This window comes from Petaurus breviceps, unplaced genomic scaffold, assembly GCF_028583685.1.
Source record: "Petaurus breviceps papuanus isolate PSGF00001 unplaced genomic scaffold, PetGlider_PUasm1.0 90823, whole genome shotgun sequence".
NCBI lineage: Eukaryota > Metazoa > Chordata > Mammalia > Diprotodontia > Petauridae > Petaurus > Petaurus breviceps.
In genome coordinates, this window is record NW_027187352.1 from 19,980,358 (window position 1) to 20,002,416 (window position 22,059).

At 40.3% G+C, this 22,059-nt stretch overlaps 1 protein-coding gene, 1 long non-coding RNA gene and 1 pseudogene across 3 annotated transcripts in view; 2 read left to right on the forward strand and 1 right to left on the reverse strand.

The window, feature by feature from the left end:
* Positions 1–19,804, forward strand: part of LOC138148342 (uncharacterized) — a 49,022-nt gene extending 29,218 nt beyond the window's left edge. Inside the window, exon 3 of the long non-coding RNA XR_011165034.1 lies at positions 19,185–19,804. This is a non-coding gene — a long non-coding RNA (uncharacterized lncRNA). The remainder of the gene's footprint in view (positions 1–19,184) is intronic.
* The window catches only part of ME3 (malic enzyme 3), a 333,119-nt gene that overhangs the window by 48,422 nt on the left and 262,638 nt on the right, over positions 1–22,059 (reverse strand). The gene's annotated exons all lie outside the window — the stretch shown is intronic.
* LOC138148202 (large ribosomal subunit protein uL18-like) lies at positions 13,109–15,845 on the forward strand (annotated as a pseudogene).

Here is a 22,059-nt window from a genome sequence, read left to right on the forward strand (position 1 = left end):
TGGAGAGGAGGGAAGAGACTATTGTCTTGTCCAAGGTGCAACATTGTGGAGCTTCATACCATGTATATACCATGAACTTACTTATCCAAGTTAACATTTTTCCTTGGTGGTGATGGTAGTGGGGAGCGCTAGCAAGTGGGGAGGAAGTGAGATAAAAAAAAGTATTGATGTAAGTGATAGAGCCTAGATTTGAATCTGTGTCTTCTAATTTCAAGTCTAGTATCTTTTCTACTACCCACTCTGACTCTTATTCATGAAATGCTTCTATAAAAACCTAAATGGGAACATTTTGTTAGTTCTATTGGAATGACCACATATACTTGTAATAAAACTAAGGAATAAGACTGTATTCCTTGTAAGGGTTCTACAATTTAGAGTTTCTGTTAGATCAGACTGGCCTTTCCCCAATGCATCCAGCTTAAGAAGGTTTAATTATCCTTGTGTATATCCAACCTTGGCTTTGGGAAATCTGTCTTGAATTCAACTCAACTCAAGTCAATTCAACAGGCTTTACTAAATGTGTACCATGTAGAATACCTAAAGACAAGCATGGTGCAGTTCCTTCCCTCAAGAAACTCACATTATACTGATGGTAACTAAAAGATAATGTAGACAACTAGACATCAGATCACACGAATAAGGAAACCCTAACACCCATTATAATAGGAGCCGAATCTCACAGGAAGCCAAAGAACCTCAGAGATGGAAATAAGAAGCAGGCATAATCCAGACACAAAGGCTTCTGCAAAATCATGTAGTCAGGAGATGGACTGCCAAATTGGGGGGGACACATAGAAGGTCAGTCTGGATAAAAAGCAGACCTTGTGAAGGGGGATACATTACTGAGAAATACTTAAAGCACTGATATTCAGCATTTTAAATGATCTATTTATGCCTCACTAAAGTAGCCAAGTTGACAGGAAGAGGAAAGAGCCAACCAGCTTTTAGAATATGCTGGCAGAACACATCGCATCTGGAGTTTATGTGAAGGCCTTACGTGAAAAAAAAAAGTGCTATAAACTTTCTGAAAATCTTAGGCTTTTATTTACTTAGGGCATCTCTGAATTATTCTAAGTCTTGAGTATTTCATCTCCAATAAAAATATATGTGTATGTATGCTAACAATATGGCAGAGTAGAAAAATTTACTATGGGTAGGTGGAGCCAAGATGGCTGAGTAGAAGCAGCTGGAGGGACTTCAGGAGAGTGGATCACCAGCAGCTGTGGCAGTTTCCAGAATTATCAACCCATAAATGCCAAATACAAAGTGAGAAGACAGTGTGGACTTTGTGGGAACAGGGGCTCCAAGAGTATCTGGCCTCTACCTCTTGGAGGGAGAAGCGGCTGAGGCACATTGGCCATGCAGCCACCACCTAGTGGCTGCTTCAGAGCTCCTGGACTGCAGATTGTAGGGGGACTAAGCAACCAGTCTGAGGGGTAATTGCTCTTGCTTTAACCTGCTTAGATATGGATTGCTGTCTAGGGTGGAGGTCCTGGGGTGTGTGACCAGGTGCCAGAGCTGGTGGAGGCTTCAGAGAGGGTACGCAACCAATAACTCTGAGAGCTGAGAAACCCCCAGTGATTTGGGACAAGGCTCTCCTCTGAAAGCAGAATTCTAGTATGGCAAAAAGCTCAAAAGTCAATTAATTGAGTGGCAACATGAGCAAGCAAAGGAAGCAAAGCAAGCACAGAAATCTGACTTTGGATTCCTTTTTTGGGGACAAAAAGGATCAAAGCATGGAACAGGAGGAAGACAATGAAGTCAGAACTCCTGCACCAAAAGCTTCCAAGAAAAATATGAACTGGTTAAAGGCCATAGAGGAGCTTCAGAAGGATTTTTGAAAACCAAATAAGAGAAATGGAGGAAAAATTGGGAAGAGAAATGAGAATGATGCAAGAAAATCATGAAAAGAGAGTCAACAACCTGACTAAGGAAAATAACACCTTAAAAAACAGATTACCTCAAATGGCAAAAGAGGCACAAAAAGGCAATGAGGAAAAGAATGCCTTAAAAAGCCAAATTTGCCAGATGGAAAAAGAATCTCAAAAGCTCACTGAAGAGAATCATTGCTTCAGAATTAGATTGGAATAAGTGTAAGCTAGTGACTTTATGAGAAATCATAATACTATTAAACAGATCCAAACAAATGAAAAAATAGAAGGCAATGGGAAATGTCTCATTGGAAAAACCAGTGTCCAGGAAAATAGATCCAGGAGAGATAATTTTAAAATTATTGGACTACCTGAAAGCCATGATAAAAAAAAAGAACCTAGAAATCATCCTTCAAGAAATTCTCAAGGAAAATTGCCTTGATGTTTTAGAACCAGAGAACAAAATAGAGGTTGAAAAAAATCCACCAATCACCTATTGAAAAAGATCCCAAAAAGAAAACTTCTAGGAATATTATAGCCAGGTTCCAGAGTTCTCAGATCAAGAGAAAATATTACAAACAGCCAAGAAGAAACAATTTGAATATCGTGGAAACACAATCAGGATAGCACAGGATCTGGCAGCTTCTACACTGAGGGATCGAAGGGCTTAGAATATGATATTCTGGAGATCAAAGGAGCAGGGATTAAAACCAAGAATCACCTACCCAGCAAAACTGAGTATCATGTTTCAGGGGAAAATATGGTCATTCAATGAAATAGAGGACTTTCAAGCATTCTTGATGAAAAAACCAGAGTTGAATAGAAAATTTGACATTCAGACACAAGAAAGAAGAGAAGCATGAGAAGGTAAACAGGGAAAAGAAATCATAAGGAACTTATCAAAGTTGAACTATTTACATTCCTACATGGAAAAATGATAATTGTAACTTATGAAACTTTTCTCAGTATGAGAATAGTTGAAGGGAATATAAATGTATATATATGTACACATACATATATATGTCTATATAGAAGGGTATATGTACATATGAATACATGTTAGTATGTATATATATATGTATACAGGTATACATAGACAGAGGTCACAGGACCAATTGAATAGGAAGGGATGATACTTAAAAGGTGAAATTGAGAGATGAGAGAGGAATATAATGAGAGGAGATGGGGAGAGACAGAATGGGGTAAATTATTTCATATAGAAGAAGCAAGGGAAAACTGTTACAATGAAGAGGAAGAACAGGAAGGCAAAAGGGAATACGTCAACCTTACTCTCATTGAATTTGGCTTAGGGAGGGAATGACATATACACTAAATAGGGTATCTCACCCTACAGGAGAGTAGGAGGGAAGGAGATGAGAGGGGGGGATGATGGAGGGGAGGGCAGTTTGGGGGGGAGGGAAGTTGGAAGCACACACTTTTGAAAAGGGACAGGGTCAAAACAGAGAAAGAACAAGTGGGGGGAGGGATAGGATGGAGGGAAATATGGTCACTCTTTCACAATATATCTACTATGGAAATGTTTTGTGTAGCTACATATGTACAACTGATATTGAATTGCTTATCTTCCCAGTAAGGGTGCGTGAGAAGGAAGGAGGGGAAAGAATCTGGAATTCAAAGTTGTAAAATCAAATGTTTTAAAAAATTATTATTATTATTTTTTACATGCAACTGGGAAATAAGATATACAGGCACTGGGGTATAGAGATCCATCTTGCCCTACTGGAAAGTCGGAGGGGGGATGGGGGAAGATATAAGAGAGAGCAGATTAGGGGAGGGGGGTATACAGCAGGATTGCTGTTTTGGGGTGGTGGGTAGGGGAAAGATGGGAAGAAAATTTGTAACTCAAAATCTTATGGGAATGAATGATGTAAACTAAAAATAAACAAAATTTAGTTTAAAAAATAAAAAAAAATTCTATTTGTATCTCTAGTGCTTAGCTTAGCATGATGCTCTGCACATAAGAGATCTTTAATAAATGCTTCATTCATTAAAAAAAAAAGAAAAAATTTACTGTGGTCATGAAACCATTGAATCACATAATGTTAGAATCAGAAAGGATGTCAGAAGTCTGAACAGGGTAGATTTCAGAAAATCCTGGAAAGACTTGTAAGAACTGGTGCAAAGTGAAATGAGCAGAACCAGGAAAACTTTGTACACAGTATTAGCAACACTGTGTGATGATCAACTCTGAATGACTCAGCTCTTCTCAGCAACATAATGATCTGAGACAAACAAGTACAAAGGAAAGGAAAATGCTATCCATATCCAGATTAAAAACTGATGGACTCCGAATGCAGATTGAAGCATATTTTTTCACTTACCTTATTCTTTCTCATGGCTTTAAAAAAATATGTTTCTTCTTTCACAACTGTGACTTATTAAGACATATTTTTTTACATGATAGCACATTTATAAACTATATCAAAGTGCCTACCATTGTCAGAAGAGGGGAGAGGAAGGAAGGAGGGAGGGAGAAAAATTTGGAACTCAAAATCTTGTAAAAATGAATGATAAAAATTTTGTTGACATGTAACTGGGGAAAAATACTATTAAAAAAAGTTCTGGTCAGTATATGAATAATAATCTCCTTTTAGAGCCTATCTGACAAATGCTCATCCAACATTTGCCTGAAGCCCTCCAGTGATAGGGGACTCACTACCTCCCCAGGTGACCTATTCCATTTTTAACAGCTATAATTGTAGGAAAGTTTTTTCTCATTACAAACATGTATATTGAAGTGAAACAAAGTCATGCATTAGCCATTCCTCCTACCTCAACAAAACAAAACAACCTAAATCTCCACTCTGAATCTATCACCCCTCTATATGGAGATAGATCACTTATTTCATCACGAGTCTTTTGGAACTGTGGTTGGCTACGTTGTGTTGATCACAGTTCCTAAATTTTCAAAGTTGTTTGTCTTTACGATACTGTCATTATTGTATAAATTGCTCTCTGGGTTCTGCTCACTTCACTTTGTATCAGTGCATGTAAGTCTCTCCAGGTTTCTCTGAAACCACCCCCTTCATCATTTCTTGCAGCACAATAACATTCCATCACACACACTACACACACACATGCAAACACACACACACCACAACTTGTTCAATCATTCTTCAACTGGTGGGCACCCTCTCAGTTTCTAATTTTTTTTGTCACCACAAAAAGAACTAATATAAATATTTTTGTACATATGGGTCTTTTTCCTCTTAGAAAAATTTTCTTTTAAAATGTATTTTTATTCATTTTATTAAATATTTTCTAACAACCTAGAATATTTTTAACATTAGTTTTTTAAAAAATTTGAGTTCCAAATTCTCCCCTTCCCTCTTGCCCCCTCCCATTGAGAAAGCAAGCAATATAAGAATTACGCATGTGAAGTCACATGAAACATAATTCCATATTAGTCATGCTGCCAAAAACACACCCCTAAAAGCAGAAAAAATAAAGAAAGTGAAAGAGTATGCTTCAATCTGCATCTAGAGTTCATCTGTTCTTTCTCTGGAAGTTGGATAGCATTTTTCATCATGGTCATCTCAGAACTGTTTCAGATGATTGTCTTGATCAGAATAGCTAAGTCTTTCACAGTTGATCATTATTACAATATTGTTGTTACTGTATATAATGTTCTTCTGGTTCTGCTCACTCCACTTTGCATCAGTTCATATAAGTCTTCCCAGGTTTTTCTGAAAACATCCTGCTTGTCATTTCTTGTAGCAAAATAGCATTCCATCACAATCATATACCACAACTTATTTAGTCATTACCCAATTGATTGGCATTCCCTTGATTTCCCGTTCTTTGCCATCATGAAAAGAGTTACTAAAAATATTTTTGTACATATGGGTCCTTTTTCTTCCTAGAAATCTTTTCTTGACATCAAGTTTAAATCTGCCTCTTTGGAACTTCCATCTCCCATACCTAGTTTTTGCCCACTGGGGTCAAGGAGAACAAGTCCAACCCTTCTTCAGCCCTTCAAATACTTGACAACTTTAACAACTCCTTAAGCCTTCTCTTTTCTAGGCTAAACATGCCCAGGTCTTTCCATTAATCCATAAATGACACGATCTCAAGGTTTAGTTCTGACTAAATCTGGGGTGAGTCCCAATTCTGCCATTCACTTCCCAATATAATATTGGGTAGATCTCCTCTTTTGAGAACTCTGTTTCCTTATCTGTATGGGCACTGGGCTAGGTTGCAGGTGTTCTTAACTTTTTTTGTGCCATATACTCGTCTGGTGAAACCTATGGACATCTTCTCAGAATGCTGTTTTTAAATGCACAAAACACATAGGATTAAAAAAGGAAACCAATTATATAGAAATAAGGTTACCAAAGTATTAAAGATTCCAAGTTCATATATCCCTTGAAATTTATCCACATATTTCTTGGCGTTCCATGGACATGAGGTTGAAACCCCCAGCCTAGAGGATCTCAATGGTCCTTTTAGTTCCAGCATTAGACAGTTCTAGGATTCCAGTCTTTAAATGCTCCTGACTTGAAAATTCTCTTTTCCACCATCATCTTGTAAGCAACAGAGGACTCCCCATCATCAGTCAATCCCCAAATGCACTTTTAAACTCTTTACACATGGATCCTGGCAGTGCTGGAGGAAACTTCTAATATAGCTATGACTAAAAAAAAATCCTAAAGTGATAGATGAGGGCCAACTCACTCCAAACACAGAGCTGGCCAGACTGCACTCTGGGAATCCACTGGGAGGTGGCCTTAATGCAAAAGCATTCTAAGAGTAGGGATCTCTGGACAAGCTGGAGGTTTCGTGGGTGGAATTTACATTTTTTCTTTCTTCTTTCCACTTCCCCCACCCCACTCCCCTGCATTCCCCTCGTTCCCCAAGTAGTTAATAAGTTCTAGCACACAGATAAAAATCAACTGATACCTCTAAACACAAATCAACTTTCAGATAAGTATGAGGACTCCTAGGATGATCAAACTTAGAGATGGAAGGGACCTCAGAGGTCAAGTCCAACCCCCTTCATTTTGCAGAGAGGAGGAAAATGGAGCCCAGAGGCAACTTCTATAAGCTGATCTGAATGGTGGAAACTTTATGTATGCCTGCTAGACCGATGCTGTCCTTCAGGGAATTGAAAGGATAGCAAACAGAGCCCTTCTCTTTCTAGTGAGAAAGTAGATAATGGGCAGCCTGAGGTTAGATAAGAACATGCTTTAGGGGGCCTTTCTGACTGATGGCTTGCTACACACGTGAGGACATGCCATTCTGTCAAACACCTGGAAACAGCTTGATTTCTTCTAGGCCTGAAAAAACATTAGGGACCAATGAGTGGAGGTGAGTTTGGTCAGATGCTTCTCAGGGAGGAACAATAAAAAGTGACTGTCAACATTTTTGTATCTTTCACTGGACAGGGCCTGCTCCTTTCCTCATCCCCCCTTTTAAAAACCATTCAGTGGAAACATCAACTATCACCTAACTCAATGTTATTTCCTTTCCTTTCAGGAACTAGTGTTGATATAATTATGGATTCTCTAGATAGAGAATCTAGAGAGTCTACCTTTCCTCTCCTCTTTGCTCTTCTCTCCTCTCTTTTTTTCCTCCTTTTCTCTCCTCTCTTCTCTTTTCTCCTTTTTCTTTTATCTCTCCTCTCCTCTCATCTCATCTCCTCTTCAATTTTCTCAAAAACTTTGAATGCACCTCCAGTCAGGCAAAAATTATCTTACTCACATAGTGAGAAGACCACAAGTTAAAGAATGTCTCAGCACGCTCCGAAGTCTCTTACTTCATCAGAAGACTCTCCTATGCAGCAGGCTCCCCAGCCTCCCCCATGTGAAGAATTTCATCAGCAGGACTCCGTGTATGCTTATAATGGGCTCAGTGGCCAATCTCTCATTATAGCATGCATGAGGCATTGGGAATAGTACATGTTAGTTGAACCAAAGAGTATGCAGTTGGGGTATCTTCTGAGATAAATAATAATACTAGAGAAGTAGGGGCTTGCTAGATTGCTAAAAGCCCTCTACCTGACAGAAAAAATCTGAATGTTATTCCTTGGTAGGCAGTAGGGAGCAAGGGAAAGTCTTTGAGCAGATATTTGGCATGATCAGATATGTGTGTGTATGAGTAAGATTATGAACAATAATGGGAGTGCACCAGAGAGAGCAGTGCAGAAGGCCTTTAAGGAGACAATCCAAATAATCGAGGTAGAGAGTAATGGAGGTGTGTACTAGGGTAGAGGTAGTAGCAATAGAAGAGGGGGTAGAAGAGAGAATTATTACTGAGATGGATTGACATAACTGACTGGACATGAAGAATAAGGGAGAGAAAAGAGTTAAAAATGATTCTGAGGTTATGAACATGGGAGCTGATGACAAAGGAGTGGAATCAGAAGGAGGGATGGGTTTAGGGGAAATATATGAATCGTAGGGTGATAGCAATAGAGATGGAAGAGACCTTAGGGACTGTTTAGTTCAATTTCCCTCAGTTTTGTCAGTCCCCCACATTCATAAAATTAGAGATTAGAGCAGAAGTCAAGGGACTTGAGTCTTCATCTTGGTTTACTAGCTAGCTGTGTGACTTTGGGCAAGATGGATTAGATAATTTCTAGCTTGAAACTTCTTTCTTTGTGTGATGACTTATTGGTCTCCTCATAGAGGGATTCTAGAATAGTGAGTTAGTTTGAATAGTAGGTTTGAATCCTGCCTAACATACTTACTAGATGTGTTACCCTGAACAAGTCACTTAACTTCCCTGTTCCTCAGTGTCCTCATCTGAAAAATGAGGTGATTGGACTTGATAATATCTAAAGTTTCTCCCAATCTAAAATTATGATCCTAGGAATGCAACCTCATGTTCCCTTAGATACTGTTTTAATGGTGTAATGTATGAAAAAGTGCTTTGGAGAGTATAAAGGGAGACATAATCAGTCATAAAGCATTTTTACTTTCCCTCCTCATTTGAGAGAACACAGGCCTTCACCCAGAGGTTCAGAGAAGCCAGATATAGAGATCTGCACTCACTCTGAATATATATTCTCCCATTCTTACATTTGGCAGAGTGGGGATAGGAGTGAGGAAGACAAAGAAAAAGGTGGGGTAAGAAGTATCTCCAGATAACACAGAGCAGAAGTGAATGGGCCTCAGGAGGTCAGAACTGAAAAGAGACCATCTGCTGCTAGAAATGGATGAGAGCTCAGATCTCTCAAGCAATGAGAAGATACTGGTACTGGCTGGCAGACCATGGACATAGTTCCTCATTTGAATTTTGAAAGTCCTGGACTAGCTGATCTCTGAAGACCCATCCAACTCTCACACTAGGCTCTGTGATTCTCATCTTTGTATCTCCAAAGGCTAGTACAACTCCTGGCACGTAGTTGGCATTTAGTAACTGCTTGTTGATTAATGAACTGATTCTAGGTCTGACCCTGGGGCAAAATAACCCCTGAAACAAAACTCCCTTCTCAGAGTAAAAAAAAAAAGAAGCAGTCATTTCACAGTCAAAGTTCCATTCCCAGTAGGTCTTGGTGGCCCCTTCTGGAATTCATTTCAAGTTCATGGACTCAGAATTATGAGGCTAGCCAGGGGTGGCTGCATTGGGCACAGACGGTTGGGATGCTTAGGGTGCACCTGTTGCTTTTAATCCTGTATACCACCAAACCATTCTAACTTGAACCAGGGGAAGGAAAATGCAACTTTTGAATCCCACCCACAGTGCAGCAGAGCTTTCCAATCAGAAGGGTCTAGTTCCCCATTTCAAGGTCTAGGAGGTGTAGAAGTGGTTTGTTTGTTTTTTTTGGCTGCCACCAGCAACAATGCAGCAATATAGGGACAGAGCCTTGGCCAATTACTATTCTTCCCTAGGCAGCCAGACTGACTGGCTCCTAAGACTTGTGTTTCTAAAGAGTAGACTCCTATATGCCAACCAACCGGATGGTTAGAGGAAACCATTACTTCTAAGCAAAAGTCCTAGAATAATGCTGTCTTCATTCAGGGTGCTAATCTGACAGAAAGTCTAGCCCAGACAGAAAACACTTTGGAATTGGCTTGGATTTCCTTGGAAATTTCCTTGTTTGTCTGATTTCCTGGACAAATATGTAAATGACGTCAAAAATCCCTGCCAGGACTGGATGAAGATGGTGCGTGACCTGCTGACTTCCTGACCTATCATAGTCCAATGAACCTTTTCCTGGTTTGGTTTCTCTGGCAAGTCCAAACATTTTCTCATAAAGTCCATGAATCTTTTGCCAGTAACTCATGTCTACAAGGCCGTTTTAGGCACTTTAGTTTTCTTTTTTATTTTCCATTTTCCCAATTAAAGATTTTAATATCAATAGCCTACTAGTGTTATGTGGTTGTGAATCATAGAACAGTACCATCTCCAAAGAAATGAAAATTACTATTGTCTAGATGGCAATAGAAAGGTCCATAGTGGGTGTGCCTGGACTACAACAGGATTTATGAAGAATTGGAATAAAGAACATTATCAAAGAAATGCATAAACTGAAAAAAAATAGATGAGCTGATTTTACACAGTGAGTGTGAGGGATATCACATGGATATACTGTGCCCACCACAAGTATCCTTGCAAAGTCAAGAGAATTCAAGGAATGCCTATATCAGGCTGAGTGAACAGTCTATGTTAAATTTATGGGAGGACACAGACAAAAGTTGCATAACAGGACAGGAAGGGTCATGATATCCATTTTTTGAAAGGATGAGACCACAGATCTATGAGTTTTTAGGTTTGAGCTTCAATACCTCCATTGTGTGGCTGGTCTTTCTGTTGGTACAGACTGTAACCACCTCTTTACCTTAGCAGACTATATGAGTTGCTGTGGCCAAAAAAATTCTTTGCAACAACCCTTTGTAGAGTAGTTTCTGCAAAGTTAGCTAAGTCAGTTCTCAGACAAGAGACAAGACTATCACCAGTGCCATATCTGAAGTCTTTCTATCTTGGTAGGACATACCAGAACCTTTGAGAATCCAGAGTCACTTCAGAGCATGAGGAGGCATCAGTGGGGAAGTTAGTGGAGGTGTCCCTTCAGTATTTATGACAAATCATTTTCCTGAGTAGATTTTCCACTCACCCAATGAAGCAGGCTTTGGAGGAAGCCACTATCACAACCTTCTGTATAAAGCCATGCTTGCCTCCTTTCACACATACTAATCTCCTTTTCTGATTCTCTAATGCACTACTGTCTCTAGTAGATATTTTGGCTTTTAATCATATATGATGCCTCCTCTTACAATTCTTTCTATTATTTTTGGCATAATTATCACATTATACCTGTGAGACTACTCTTTCTTGGTCTTTGAAAGATTAACATCCTTTTCTTATACTCTAAACGTTAGTGTCTTCCAAGTCTTTTCCCCCTTCTCTCTTTTTTTCCTAGACTTTTCTTTGGGGATCTCATCTACTAACATAGATTTGATTATAATCACTACATATATGAAACATATACTTAATAATCCAGACTCAGTTTCCCTCTTTAGGACCAACACTATATCTCCAGTTGTTTGCCAAACACCTGGATAGCCTGCTAACACCTCAAACTTAACATGTTCAAAGTTGAATTCAGGAATTGGAAGGGCTGCCATGAAAAAAAGGGATTAACCCTTTTTGACTTGGTCCTTGAAAGCACATCTAGAAGTGCTATGCAGAAGTAAAAGAGAAGGATATTTAAGCTTGACAGGATAGAGACAGGGATAGAGACTAGCCCTGTGATTTCATGGGTACAGAAAAATCTAAGATGATGATACTTCTTTCATTGTTGCAAGTTGGTGCCTTCCCTTCAATTCAATAGCCTTAGAGAGTTACCTAAGCAAGGAAAGGTTAAATGACTTGCCCAGGGTCATGCAGCAGTATACGTCAGAGACAAGGCTTGAACCCAGGTTCTTGACTCTGAGTTCTATCTACAATGACTCTCTTTAGGTTTACTACAAGAAAAAGACAAAACCTGTGTAACAAATGGAGCTATTCAAAAGTTGAAGGACTCCTTTAAGAGGTAGTAGGGTCCCCTTCCCTAGAGACTGGATGTTTACTCATTGGGGAAACTATAAAGAAGAATTCTGTTTAGGTATTGAGTTGGACTAGAGAATCTCTGAAGTCCTTGCCAACTCCAATACTCTCTGATTATGAATTCATTATTTTCTTGTCTATTGGTGTGTGTGTGTGGGGGGGGGGGGGGGGGGGGAGGCACCATCTTCTTATCACCCAGGCTCAAGATTACTGAGGGAGTGAGCTTTGATTCTTTCCTTTCCTCATCCCCCATATCCATTCTGTTGCTAATTCCTATCAATTCTTCCTCCATAATCTCTCTTACATGCTCATTTCCCAGGGTTGGGTTCTCATTATTTATTCATCTCATATCGGGAGTTATGAGTCAATTACTGTATGTATATTAGGTTATCTCCCCTCACTAGGTTCATGAGAACAAGAACCATATTTTACTTATTTTTGTATCCCTCCTATAGCTCTTAACATAATGCCTTAAAAAACATTTAAAAAGGGGGCGGCCAGGTGGCTCAGCAAGTAAGAGCACCGGCTCCAGTGTTGGGATGACCTGAGGATCAAATCTGGGCTCAGATGCTTAGCACCACACCCAGAAATAACTGGCCGTGTAACCTTGAGAAAGTTACTTAACTACGATTGCTTAAAAAAAAGAAAAAAAAACATTTAAAAAGAAGAAAAGAAAAAAACTTGGCAAAACCAACAAATATATCCAAAATAAGGCTTGCTATTATATGTAGTGTTCTATACCTATGGACCTTCACCTTTGAAAAAAAAATTGAGGGAAGTATCATCTCATCTCTTAGTTGGGACAAAGCTTAGTTATGATAATTTTATAGCACTAAATTTCTATTGCTTTTTTGTTGTCAGTCAGTCATTGAGGAGTCATTTGATTAGTGTTTATTTATTATCTATTATGTGCTAGACACTGAGGATACAAAGAAAAGGCTAGGTTGTCCCTGATCTCAAGGAGCTCTCAGCTTAATGGGGGAGGCAACAGCAAATAATTGTATACAGATAATATACAGATAGGATCAACTGGAGATAATAAAGAGAAAGTAGGCACTAGCATTGTTGTTATTAGTGGTCATTCTTTCCAAGAGGACTAAGAACATCACAAGACTGATGTCCTAACATACATGTGAATTGGATTTAAGTGAGGCAAAGCACCACAAAGTTGCTAGCCTTACTCTCCTCCAAAGACATCAGAGTCCAGTGGCAAGACAAAAGTCAACATGACTGGCAATGGCCCAGGATGCATTAAGGGGTTTAGGAAAGGCTTCTTGCAGAAGGTTGGTAGAATGAATGACTTCTGCCCTTAATGTTTTCTAATTGTTTTTTGTGCTTGATCGTCCTAAAGAGATATAAGCTCCTCTGAGGCAAAGGCCAAATCTAGTGCCCTTATGAAATCTGTCCCCACTTCCTATATTTCTCCTAAAATAGACAGTGTCATACTGGGGGTGTTAGAGACAAGCCCCCTCCACTGACATACTCATTGACTAGAATAGTGGATGGATTGTGATAGTATCCAGTGAAATGCAGGATGTCCTGTAACTCTTTCCCCACTTTTCTCATCTACTAAAGTAGCAGTAATAATAACTAATGACACCATGATACTTAGCAATGTCGGAAGGGAAACCAAAGTAAGGATAGTTAGTACTGGGTTTCTCCTTCCCTAGATGCTAGATGTGAGCTCTGGGCCACAGAAAGCATTCCTAGAAGCTGACCTGCTCTTACTACTGAGTTGAAACATGATTACTTCCCTGTTGAACTTCGGTTGCAAGTGGTTTTTACTTCCTAAGATGTTTAACTAGCACTTTGTTCCCCTCTTAGATTCTTATAATGTTCTACTCACATTATAATTAGGTGATATGTGTCCTATCCTTCTTAAACAGACTGTGAACTCCATGGAGGCAGGGACCATATTTTATTTATACTTTCATTTCCCTTAGAGTCTTGCACCATGTTCTACATGTAATAGGTGTTGAGCTACTGATCTCTATGTTTTGGAGGAGATTTTTGTTCAAGTATGGGTTGGACTAGATGACTTTTGAGGTCTCTTCTAATGCTGAGATTCTATGGGTTTATGATTCTAATTCTGTATCTTCCTCCAGCATTTAGCACAGAACACTGTACATAATACAAATAATAACCCAAATTTATATAGAACTTTGTAAGACCTACAAAGCATTTTCCTTATGGCAACTCTACGAGTTGTATCTCTAGGCTCATTACAAATCACCAACTGTCAGTTCCCTGCTAGACATCTCCACCTAGGTGAGCACCTCAAATGCAACATGCCCCAAATACAAATCCCTTAAATCTGACCCTCATCAAAATCTCTCTCTCTCTCTCTCTCTCTCTCTCTCTCTCTCTCTCTCTCTCTCTGAAGGTACCATTGTCTTTCTAGGAACTGAGCTAGGTCAGAGTGGTAATTCTTTTTCAGGAATGATTTGGGGGCCTAGATGACCCTTCCAATTTGGATGTTTGCTCTAGAATTCTTTGACTCTTGCCTCTCTGCCTTATTCCATGTTCCCATATCAGTTGTTAGATTGTACTGATTTTACCATCACCATGTTTCTCCTATTCACTTTCTTGGCTCTACTCACACAGATACTACCCTAGGTCAGGTGGAAATCACCTTTGGGTTCCTAATGAGTATCTCAGACAGCAGTCTCTCCCTTTTCTGTTCACTTCTTCATATAGCTGCCAAAATTCCCTTTCTAAGGAATAAATTTGACCATGACACTCCCCTACTTTAAAACATGTATTGGCTGCCTACTGTCTAGCGCTTTTTTGATGATATGCTTACTATTGGGAAAAATATTTTTGAGCATTATCTAATATCTATTTACATACACAAAATGTATATTGTTAAGTATGTGTATACATATATTTATAAATTATATACATATACTACTATGTGACTCATTCCGCTCAATCTAAAATAAAATAGGCGGTGGGCAGGTCTGTGCCAAGGGCGCGGGTCTCATTCAGCAGGATGGGGGTTTGTTAAAGTTGTAAAGAATAAGGCCTACTTCAAATGGTACCAAGTGAAGTTCCGGAGAAGGCGAGAGGGGAAAACGGATTATTATGCACGGAAACGCCTAGTGATCCAGGATAAGAATAAGTATAACACCCCGAAATACCGCATGATCGTCCAGGTCACCAACAGGGACATCATCTGCCAGATTGCTTATGCCCGTATAGAGGGGGATATGATTGTCTGTGCAGCTTATGCCCATGAATTGCCAAAGTATGGTGTGAAGGTTGGCCTGACAAATTATGCTGCCACTTACTGCACAGGCCTGCTGCTGGCCCGCAGGCTTCTTAACAGATTTGGCATGGACAAGATCTATGAAGGTCAGGTGGAAGTGACTGGAGATGAGTACAATGTGGAAAGCATCGATGGTCAGCCCGGTGCTTTTACATGCTACCTGGATGCAGGTCTTGCCAGAACTACCACAGGAAACAAAGTCTTTGGGGCCCTTAATGGAGCTGTGGATGGTGGTCCGTCTATTCCTCACAGTACCAAATGCTTCCCTGGGTATGATTCGGAAAGCAAGGAATTCAATGCTGAAGTACATCGTAAACACATCATGGGCCAAAATGTTGCAGATTATATGTGTTATCTCATGGAAGAAGATGAAGATGCATATAAAAAGCAATTCTCACAGTACATAAAGAACAACATAACTCCTGACATGATGGAGGAAATGTACAAGAAAGCTCATGCTGGTATATGGGAAAATCCAGTGTATGAAAAGAAACCCAAGAGAGAAGTTAAAAAGAAAAGATGGAACTGCCCCAAAATGTCCCTTGCCCAGAAGAAAGATCAGGTTGCTCAGAAGAAGGCGAGTTTCCTCAGAGCCCAGGAGCGGGCAGCTGACAGTTAAAATATCAAAATCTGTAATTTTCTATGAAGATTTTCAGATTAAGACAATAAACTTATTGAACATCAATAAAATAAAATAGGCAGTGGGTGGATTTCTTACTCACCAGTCACAGCTCTGGCTGGAGAGCAGGGACCATCACCTAAGGAACACTGGTCATAGTCGTGAGAAATGGTCTAGGTGGGGCAGGACATAGATATTATAGGAGTGGTGGGGGAATTTTCCCATTAACACTTATGGAGTTGCTGCTGTGGATGTTGGAATAGGGTTATAACTCACCTGATAGGTTGCTCAGAATAAAGGAGAGTTGGAGATTATCTGAGTATAATGGGTGAAAGGTCAATGTGAGTATGTTGGAAACAAGTCCTGATTAATGAAGAGGTGGCACCGGATCCATTTTCCCACCCTCTGATTGGTTGGTCATATATTTTGGGAAAGGCCCCCTTGGTCATATTATGGCTTCCCAGATTCCCTTCCCATTACCAATCTTTTGGAGACTTGGTCTAGAAGATAAAATACAAACTCCAAACCTAGCCTTTAAGGCATTCTACATTCTAGCTCTAATCCTCCTCTTTGGCCTTATTTCATGTTATTTCCCTTCACATACTTTGTTTCAATTATATTTCTAGTTATTTCTGGAACTTGATATTCTATCTCCTACCTCAAAGCTTTTGCATAAATTTTCCTCCCCACCTCTGCCTAGAAGATATTCTATCCTTAATTCTACCTTTCAGAATCCTCATCCTCCTTTAATACTGAGCTCAGGTGGTACCTGCAGGTGTGGCTTTCTCTCATTCCACTAGCTATCAGTGCTATTTCCCTCCCTTCCACATTCCCAGGGCTCTTGTTCTCTTTTTTGCTCCCTATCAAGAATTATACAGATTTTCATTCATTCCCCATTCCCCTGGTAGGCTGAAAGCTCTTGGAAGGTCAGAGTTCTGGGTATTTTATTTTATTTTTTGGCTTTGTCTCCACAATGCCTAGCTGAGTGCCTTGTACTTACTTGGGAGTTTAATCAATATCTGCTGAATTAAATTAAATCTCTCTTTATTAAAAGCTGAATAAATGTTTATTGAATTGCACTGCTGGACTTTGGGATGTCAGTCACCTATAGAGTGGGGCAGCTCTCAAACAGGAGGGGCTCATCAAACTGAATCTACTTACAGAATCTGAAAGGTTTGATCACCCTGAAATTGTTTATTTTAAATGTTCTTTGGGGGACACATTTGTTTACAATTTCTCAAGCCCTATAGGCCAAGTAGGAACTCCAAGAGAATCAGTGTTTTCCCTAAGTGAAGGAGTTAGGTCTGGCTGATGATCCAATGAGACCAAGTGGGAACCAAGAAGCCAATAAATCCACCGAAAGAAATACTGGATCACAGTGTCTTAGAGAGGAGAGGGACCTCAGAGGCCATCCTGTCTCACCCCTTGCTGAATGGGAATCTTCTCTCCAAACATCTTTGACAACTGGTCATTGAATCTTCCCTTGTAGACCTCTCATTATATTCTAAGGCAAGCTATCATAGGATTATAGTTTTGGAGCTGGAAAGGACCTCAGATGTCACTCCCTCACTTTACAGAAGTGGAAACTGAGGCCCAGAGAGGTTAAAAAGCTTGCCCAGAGTCACACAGCTAGTGTCTGGAGCAGGAAAAGAACCCATGTTTCTCTGACTCAGAATCCTACAGCCTAGTCTCTCTACGACATCACTATTTCCCATTAGATTTTGAAGCTCCTGGAGGGCAGTGACCATCTTTTGCCTCTTTCTGAATCCCCTGCGCTTAACATAGTACCTGGCACATCACAGGCATTTAATAACTGTTAACTGAATTGGAGTTGAATTTCACTTTTACATAATTATAACTATTTTGTTGTTGTTTAGTGTGTTTTCTTAGCAAAGATATGGGAGTGATTTGTCACTTCCTTCTCTAGTTCATTTTACAGATGAGGAACTGAGGCAAACAGGGTTAAGTGACTTGCCCAGGGTCACACAGCTAGTAAGTGTCTGAGGCTGGATTTGAATTCCCCATCTTACCTTTCTACTGCCTTCCTGAAATTCCAAGTAGTTTTTTTTTTTTTTTTACAATGGGATCATACAACCAGGCCTACTCCTGAATGATAGGGATGGATGAGGAAGATGACTAACTCACATTCATCTAGTGCTCTAATGTCTGCAAAACACATTCCTAGTAACAACTAACTCTGGAAGGAAGCTAGTGTGAATTACCCCATTATATAGATGACAAAAGTGAGGCAGAATGGTTAAGTGACTTTCCAAGGCCCAACATCTACCAAATGTTGGGTCTTCTGGCCCCCAAACCTGTGCCCTTTCTATCATGCTATACTCTATCTCATACCTTGCCCATTGTCTGCCATTTAGGATAAAGGACAAGTACATTAATTTTTGGGGACCCTCTCTTTTTAATTTCTTGTCCTCCTCTCCCAAGAAGGCCCATAAGAGACAGCAGATAAATTCCTCTTACAAGTGTGGGAATAGAAATAATAACAACTGCCAGCTAGTATTTATAGCACTTAGCACAGTGCCTGGACCATCACAGGCATTTCTAAATGTTTATTGATTCCTCAATATATTGTGCTTTAAGGTTTATAAAGTGCTGTACACGTGTTATCTCATCTGATAGTTATATCTACCCAGCCTCTGGGGTAGCATTGGTTTGTAAAAGTCTTTACTGGTATAGTGCTCTACCAATAGGAGGTCCTGACTCGGATGGTTCTTTAGTTGTTTAGTCTATCTGAAAAAACAAATAAAATAAAACACAAAACATAAAAATAACAATATACATTTCATAGCACTTATCTCAGAGAAAGAGAGTGCGCTAACTATGCAGTGTGGTGGGATAGTTCAAAATTGCTACATTCTCCCTAGCATTAAATCACTGTAAATAGGTTTAAAAATCCTCTTTTTTACTCTGGGACTGCTTTATTGCTTAAGCAAATGCTCAGTAAAACCTTTCTTGGGTAAGTACTCTAGTACTATGATTTTTTTTTTTGTTCAGACAATCAGGGTTAGGAATGTGGAGTCTGTGGAAAGTACTACAATTACAGAATTAGTTGATGGCTGTTTAGCAAAGTTTGGTGTTTGTAATGGTGCTCTGGGACCTTGGAGTACAAAATGTAGTTGCTAGCTTGGGAATAGCCAGGGGTGTGTAGATGGAGGGCCCCAGGGCATGAGAAGGAGGGTATGGGAGGGTAGGGAGGGGAAGTACTGTCTTGTCAAGGCAAGTAGGATGTTTATTTGGCTGTTTTTTTTTTTTAATCTTTCATCATAACACAGAGGAGGAAAGGACATGGGAACAAACACACAGCCACTTAAAGAGGCCATAAGTGAAGCCAATAAAAAGAAAAATGCCCTGTGTGTGTTTACTTCAAGGAAACCAGACTTTTTTTTCTTTCTTGTAGTGGAAGAGCTAGTCTGAGATGATGTGAAAAGGCCAGAGGCATTAGAGGATCAGGGACTCATTAAAGAACCAAGTTAATGAGTTGGATTGAGTTCTTGGTGCTGTCTTCTAAGAAGGACATTCATAAACTGAGAAGATGGGTACTGGACCAATCAAAGGAATTGATGATGGCTAGCCTGGGGGGAAGAGAAGCCGTCTTTAAGTATCTGAAGTGTGGACATCTGGAAGACGGCTCAACTAATTCTGCTTGACCAGAGGGCAGAACTGGGAGCTACAAATGGAAATTGCCCAAGCCCGTTTCAGCCTAAAGTTAAGAAAAAGCTTTCCTCCCCCCCCCCCCCCCCCCAGCTGAGATTCCTACCTCATATTCTACAGAAAAAAGCTGAGTCCATTTACCATGAGTTCCCTCTTCTTCCCTCATCCTCACTTCCTACGACTTGGGTGCCTTTTGCCACTATCTCCTCCTTTACCCTTGCCTCACATGATGAAGTGGCCTTACTCCTTACCAAGGCATCATATTGTCACCACCAATAAATTGACCTCTCTTGTCATCCTCACTTTTTCATTTATTTTCAATCTCTCCTTGTCTACTGATTCATTTCCTACTGCCTACAAACATGCCCATGTCTCCATTATCCTAAAAATCCCTCCCTTGATCCTTCCATCCTGGCTAACTATTATCCACCATCTGTTCTGCCCTTGTTAGCTAAATTCTGTGAAAAGGTCATCTATGATATGGTGCCTCCACTTTTTATCCTTTCACTCTTGCCTTAATCTCTTACAATTTGTCTTCCCACCTTGACATCCCATCAAAACTGCTCTTTCCAAAGTTACAAATGATCTTGGTTGCCAAATCCAATGTCCTTTTCTTGATCCTCATTCTCCTTGGCCTCTCTGCATCCTTCGACACTGCTGATCCCTCTTTCTTCCTTGATATTTTCTTCTCTCTACGTTTCCAGGAAACCACCCTCTCCTGGTTCTCCATCTACTTGCATGACCATTCCTTCTCAGTCTCCTTTGCTAGATTTTCATAAGTCATACCTGCTAACTATGAGTGTCTCATGAGGCTCTAGACTCTTCTCTTCTCTTCTCTTCTCTTCTCTTCTCTTCTCTTCTCTTCTCTTCTCTTCTCTTCTCTTCTCTTCTCTTCTCTTCTCTCCTCTCCTCTCCTCTCCTCTCCTCTCCTCTCCTCTCTTCTCCCCTCTCCTCTTCTCTTGTTTTTTGGGATATCCCTCTTTCCTGGTTTTCCTTCTACCTATCTGACCATTCTTTCTCTGTCTCTTTTTCTGGATCCTCCTCCAGATCATTCCTTCTAACCTTAGGTATCACATTAGTTCTATCCTAGGCCTTCTTCTCTTCTCCCTCTATCCTACTTCACTTGGTGATCTCATCAGCTCCCATGGATTTAATTACCATTTCTATGTTGATGACTCTCAAATCTACCTTTCCTACCCCTGACTCTCTGATGACTTGTAATCTCCCATCTTCAATTGCCTTTCAGACATCTCTAACTGGATGTTCAGTAGTCAACTCAATATGGCGAAGACAGAATTAATTATCTTTCCCCCTAAACCTTTCCCCCACAACCTTCCCTAGTCCTATAGAAGGTAACACCATTCTCCTGTTCCCTCAGATTCACAACCTAAGAGTCATCTTGGATTTTTCACTCTCTCTCCCTCCCATATCCAAGCTGTTGCCAAGGCCTACAGATTTTTCCTCTGCCACCTTTCTTGACAATGCCTCCTTTTCCCCTCTGACACTGCCACCCCTCTAGTGCAGGCCCTCATCAGCTCATGCCTGGATTGTTGTAATAACCTGCTGATGGATTTGCCTGCCTGAAGTCTTTTCTTACTCCAATCCATCTTCTATTTGGCCACTAAAGCAATTTTTCTAGAATGCAGGTCTGAACACATCACCCCCCCCCCCCCCCCCCCACAACTTGACAAACTCCAGTGGCTTCCTATCACCTCTAGGAACAAATAAAATGATTTGTTTTGCATTCAAAATCCTTTATAACCTAGGCCCTTCTACCTTTCAGTCTTCCTACACCCAGTCCCCTACATGTATTCTTTCATCCAATAACCCTGACCTTCTGGCTGTTCCACAAACAAGGCACTCCATCTCTCTGCTCTGGGTATTTTCTTTGGCTGTCCCCTGTACTTGGAATACCTTTACTCCTTCACTCAGCCTGCTGACTTCCCTGTCTTTCTTTAAGTCCCAACAAAAATCTCACCTTCTACAGGAAGCCTTCCCCAATCCCTTTTAATTCCTGGGCCTTGCCTCTGTTATTTCCCATTTATCCTGTATATAGATTGCGTTGTATATATTTGTTTGCAAGTTCTCTTTTCCATATGATTGGAAGCTCCTGGAGGGTAGGGACTACCTTTTGCCTCTTTTTGTATTTTCAAGACTTAGCACAATGCCTGGCAAAGAGTAGGCACTTAATAAATGCTTATTGATTGAGTTATGCAACAATGTAAAGGGCTGCCTCAGGAGGTCATAAGCCCCCCTTGACAAGAGGTCTTCAGTCAAAGGTTGGATAATGTCTTTTGGGGAAACTGTAATGGTTTTTGCTTAAGTACGGTGTGGATAAAGTGGTTTCTGAGGACTCTCCTAACCCTGAAAATCTGTGAACTTCTCAACTGAGAAATAAGCAGCCTCAAGATACTCAGGTAGAATGTGGCAGAGTCAGGTTTCAAAATCCAGTCAGTCAATAAGTATCAACAAGTGCTGGCTGTGGACCAGGCATTTTGCTAAATGCTTGGGGTACTGTAAGGGTTATGGGATTTAAAGATCTCCCATGCCCCATGGACGTGCTGACATAGCAGAGCAAGAGAAAGTGAAAAGCCGAGCTAACGGTCCTGCGGTTGGCAGTT